This window comes from Protopterus annectens, chromosome 12.part0, assembly GCF_019279795.1.
Source record: "Protopterus annectens isolate FY-2018-M chromosome 12.part0, PAN1.0, whole genome shotgun sequence".
Lineage (NCBI taxonomy): Eukaryota > Metazoa > Chordata > Ceratodontiformes > Protopteridae > Protopterus > Protopterus annectens.
The window spans coordinates 916,172,758-916,178,757 of record NC_056746.1 but is presented as its reverse complement, the minus strand read 5'-3'; positions in this window follow the sequence as shown (position 1 = coordinate 916,178,757).

The window sequence follows — 6,000 nt, the reverse complement described above, 5'->3', positions numbered from 1 at the left end:
TCGGATCTAACCGTCCCACTGTACCAGCTTCAGAGTGGATAGCCCTGGAGATTTTGGCTTCGACTTCTTTCCTCACTCACTCAACACTGATGCACTCTGGTCAAGTAGAGTCCTGGATCCAGAGCGTCTGAGTTGGAGAGATGATGGTGGAGTCAACTTCAAGACTTTTGGAGCCTTCCCTGTTGCTTGGGGCTTCTGCTCTAGACAGCTCAGTTCCAAGATTCTACTCAGAGCAGTCAGCCCTAGCAATTTGCTGTTTTAGGTGGTTCTTTCTTGGCTGCATTGGCTTAATTGGCTTTCAAGGGTGTGGAGTGCTTAGAGTTTGGGTCCCTCCAGACTCCCTTTGAAGACCACTTCTCCTTGTCATTATGGTTGACATGGATAGAGAGATCTTGTCAACTTTATGACCACTCAGCATTCAAGCTCCACATCTCTCCCAAATGTCACCCTCAGAGGATCTGTCATATGTTCGAAAGCTAAAAAGAGCGAACATTCTTTTATCGACCCCAAAAAGCCAAAACCACTAAATATCAAAGACACTGAACAGTGATTTTTTTTCCCAGGGGTAAAAAATTGCTCCTCCGCAAAAAAAAAAACACACACACACCCTTACTTAAATATACCAACTCTGAGATTGCACCACAGTGGAGCAAATGACAAAGCCCCAAAAACAGCCCAGTGATTTAAATCACTGTTCAGTGTTTGATATTTAGTGGATGTTCATCGTGCATACAGCTGCAGTAATCACAGATGGGTTTTCTGCCGTCAGGCGGGTCCTCGGTCGGCCGAATTCCAAAGTCTAGGTCCAGCGTCGGTTGTCGTCGCTTTCTTTCCTGACGTCAGTGCGACAGGGGTATATAAGACACAGCCAACGCCATATTCTTCAGTCTTTTTTGCTGCGCGGTGCCCGAAGCAGAAGCAGTTCGCAAGTGCCGGTTGGCCAGCTCCTGAAATTACGAAAAATTGGAAACCGACCATTGGGGAAACTTTTCTTGCCTCAGACCGATGTCAGACAAAGTTAACAATTGTATTTCTTGTGGGATGCAAATACCGCATAAGGATTTCCATTCCCTCTGCATACCTTGTTTAGGCCCAGACCACGACGTCTCGGCCTGTCGCTTTTGTGCTACTTTCAATAAACGCACTATTAAACGTCGGGCGGAGTTCGCCCAGCACTTTTTTGGTAAAACCTTTGATTATAAAATGTCGTCGGATACTCCGACTACCGTTTTGTCCAAAAAACACAAGGACAAAGACCGACACGCGAGGCCCGTGGTCTCCACCGACACCACGCCAAAACCGGCTACACGTGGTCCGGTTCTCAGCGAGGCACCTACGCAGCTCCTGACTACTGACGACACTTCTTTGGTGGTGTCCTCTGTAACCGAGACCACAGGTACCTCGGCCCATACCCAGACTACAACCACCAAAGCCACTGTGAGTGTTGAGCCTCCTAATGTGGATAGGTCCACTTCCACCCACGGTGTTTTTAGACCCTCATCTTCCTTCTTCATTAAGGCCTTTACTAAGTCCAAATCAGCCATGCATCCCAAGAGGCCTGTTGCACAGGGCCCATCTCCAGGCCCCATGCCTAAAAAGCAGATGCTAAAAATGGCTGAGGATTTAATTACTCTTATCAGGGGTTCCCAGCCCCCTCCAGACAAGAGACCCCGAGTGGAGGAAGCTTCTCCCTCTTCTGACCAGGATTCCATTTTTTCAGAACATTCTGATGAAGAGGAACACTCGAACTCCCCTTTTGAAGATTCGGATGCTGAGCAGTCCATTCCTTCTGTATCTCCCCCAGAGGATTTCTCTTTTGGGGAAACCTTGCACACCTTGAGGGAACACTTCCATTGGGAAGGCCAAGACTTTTCTGATTCCAAGAAAAGACTTGGGGAATTTCTTTTGTTACCTCAGCACAGACCTCTGGCGATACCTCCTGTCTTGGACATACTTGATGATGTTTACTCGGAGGCTTGCCTAAATCAGGATTCCCTGCCTCCTGCCCCAGTCAAGCCTGATAGGTACTACAGAGTTCCTACCTCTCACCAATTTCTTTACAAAAGCCATAATGCTGACCCTGAAATCATTTCTCAAGGCCCCAAGGGAATGAAGGCCTCTACTGCTAAGAATCCACTACCTTCCGAAAGAGAGTCTAGATCCTTAGAAAGGTGGGGAAAAAAGGTATATACCTCGGCCACCCTAGCCATGAGGGCCTTAAATTGTCAGTTCCATATGCTTAAATATCAGCAGTTTCTGTTATCACAATTAAGAAATAAAATGTCTCAACCTGAACAACCAGATTTGAAGGAGTTGCAGGATATGATGCATAGTGCAGAACAAGTGGGTAAACACACCTTACAATGTGGCTATGATGCCCTAGAGGCCTCAAGTAGAGCTGCTGTGACAGGATCAGTCATTCGTAGACATGCCTGGCTTAGAGAACAAACCTTGCCTGACCATGTTAAAACTAAGCTACTAGATGCTCCCTTACAAAAGGATGTACTATTTGGTACTAATACTGAGGAGATACCACGGAAAATGGAAGAAAAAGCTAAATCTATGCAAACTGTCAAAGCTTTTTTACAGGTTCAACCACCATGTTTTAGCAGAAATTGGCCTGCAAAGAACTGGTCCTTTCCGGCCACAGACAAGCCACAAAGAGGTAGATACAGGCGCACAAGGGGCAGAGGACAACCTCAAGGATCATATAGAGGCAGACAATGGCAAACTCCAGCAACAAGAGGTGGCGAAGACAGTGCACAGCAATACAGGAAACAAACCCAATGACTTCCCCTTTTCCATGCCAAGCAAGTCTCAGCTGGCAGCACCCTTGGGAGGAAAGCTGGCATTATTTACAAGAAATTGGCATATTATCACAACAGACAAATGGATCCTGGACATTATAAACAGAGGCTACAGATTTCACTTTCACACTCTTCCAAAAATGAGAGGCATGCCGAACCTGCCACACAATCAAAGGGCAGAGGCTCAAATACAAATTTCAAAGCTTATGGCCATGAAAGCTATTCAAGAGGTACCTACTCACGAACAAGGTCAAGGTTTTTATTCCAGACTTTTTCTGGTACCAAGGAAAGGAACCGACTGGAGACCCATTTTGGACTTATCCATCCTAAACACATTTCTACTTGTACCAAAATTCAAGATGCTCACATTACGGCAGCTTCTTCCCATGCTGGGCAAGGAGTTTTGGCTGGTAACATTGGACCTCAAGGAGGCATACCTGCATGTCCCAGTCAGACAAAGCTGCAGAAGTTACCGCAGATTTCTTGCAGGTTCAATCCACTATCAATTCTCTGCATTGCCCTTTGGCTTATCTACTGCGCCCAGAGTATTCACGAAATGCCTGGCATCAGTAATTGCCTACTGCAGACTTCAAGGGATACAAATTTACCCTTATTTGGACGACTGCCTGATCCAAGCGGACAACAAGCACCTACTTCTGGAACATCTGGCTTATGTAACATGGTTATTGAATTCTCTGGGATACACAGTCAACAAGGAGAAATCCAGGCTAACACCATCTCAGAAAATAACTTTCCTGGGTGCCAACTTGGACACAAACACCCAGATGGCCTATCTTACGCCAGAAAAACAAGGGCAACTAACTCATTACTTCAAAATACTAGCAAATTGTACCAGGCTCACTGCAAGGAAAATCCTGCAGGCTCTGGGCTTCATGGCATCTTGCATTCTTCTAATCCCATGTGCAAAGTTGCATATGAGGAAACTTCAATGGTACCTAAAACCTATGGTCTCAACACAGCCACAGTTTGGAAACAATAATACCAATAATTCCATGTTTGCAAAAGGAATTTCTATGGTGGGCCCAAGCATGCCAAACAAACACAGGTCTTCCATTCTGCAAGCCTCAAGCAAATCAAGTCATCACAACAGACGCCTCAGACTACGCTTGGGGGGCGCACATGACAGACAGGTGCATTCAGGGCAAATGGTCCCAAAGGGAAAAGCACCTTCACATCAATCAAAAAGAAATGCTAGCAGTGATAAATGCAATTACAATTTTCAAGGACCTCCTGCATCCAGGGCAATTATTGATAAGAACAGACAACACCACAGTAATGTAGTACATAAACAAACAAGGTGGAACACATTCATACCCCCTGTGCAGGCTAGCCATGTCGCTTTGGAACTTGGCTCTGGAATGGCAAATCGAACTTCAAGCACAGTACTTGCCAGGATTGGAAAACACGCTGGCAGACAATCTAAGCAGAAATAAGACAGATCCACACGAATGGAAGTTACATCCTCAAGTGTTTACAAAGATAATCCAAGCGTGGGGAAGACCAGACATAGATCTCTTCGCCTCCCACAGGAACCATCAATTGAAAAAGTTCTGTTCAAGGACCTTTCATCCAAAGGCCTGGAGAGTGGATGCCCTTCCCTTCAGTTGGGCAACATGGACAGTTTACGCTTTCCCACCTTTGCCTCTCCTGCCCAAGGTGCTCTTGAAAGCAAGAGCAGACAGACCGAAGATGATACTGATTGCTCCAGACTGGCCAAGACAACACTGGTACCCACTCCTGAGGAGCCTAACACATACTCCTCCCTGGACCCTACCTCTAATCCCTCTTCTACTGACTCAGCACAGCTACAAAACTCTTCACAGTCAGCTGAAAACCCTCAGTCTGGCTGCATGGAAAATTCCTTAACACCACAACAGACCCTACTCTCCAAAGAGGTGCAGGATGTCATTTTGGAGGCCAGAAAGCCATCTACTAGACAGGCTTACTCCGCAAAATGGAAACGTTTTTGCGCTTGGATTGAGAAAAAAGGCCAGGATCCTAGAAAACTGAATTTGCCTCAGATATTACAGTATCTAGCTGAGCTGTTGAACAGTGGACTTTCATTTTCCTCCATCAAAATTCATGCCTCAGCCATTTCTGCAGAATACAACACTGATCCACCCTTATTCTCTCACCCACTTTTAAGACAGTTCCTCAGAGGAGCTAAGAATATAAGACCTCCAAGGAAACAACCAATACCAGCCTGGGATCTTAACTACATTCTAGAAAAATTAACATTACCTCCCTTTGAACCAGCTGCCTCTACAGATTTGCAATATTTGTCCTGGAAGACAGCCTTCCTTCTGGCCATTACCTCAGCTCGTAGGGTTTCGGAACTACAAGCCCTCATGGCTGTGCTTCCCTTTCTCATCTTCCATCAGGACAGGGTTTCCCTACGAACCAACCCTTCATTTATGCCTAAGGTAGTATCCAGGGTAGCTTTAAATCAGGCTATACACTTACCTACCTTTTACCCCAATCCTCAAAACAAAGGGGAAAGGCTGCTACATTCCTTAGACATCCATAGACAGCTACGTTACTATTTGGACAGAACACAGCCCTTCAGGAAATCAGAACAACTTTTTGTGTCCTATGCTGTAGGAGCTCAAGGTAAGCCAATTTCCAAACAGACAATTTCAAAATGGGTAGGCCATTGCATACGGTTTTGTTACTCCTTTCATGGCAAACCTGTTCCTACAGACATCGGATCCCACTCCACAAGGGCCACAGCTACCTCTACAGCCTTCCTCAGAGGAGTCCATACCAAAGATTTTTTGGAGGCAGCCACTTGGAGTTCTGTGCATACCTTCACAAAACACTACCACCTGCCTTTATATTCCAAAACTAGAGCAGGCTTTGCCACTGCTGTGTTGCAGGGCATTCTGGCTGCTCCCAGTTCCACCTAGTGCCTACCACCCTGTGCGTAGCTTTGGGATTCTACCCATCTGTGATTACTGCAGCTGTATGCACGATGAACATAGTACAGTTTTGTACCTACCATAAATGTAGATGTTCGAGTGCTAATACAGCTGCAGTACAGGTTTCCCTCCCTCCTTCCCCTCTTGGTAAAGGCCTAGTGGCTAACACCTCCTCAAACAACTTAATTTGGGTTATCCTTCTATGGTGTATTTGCTTGCAACTACTGATTTTTGATTATATTGCATTGCCTGAC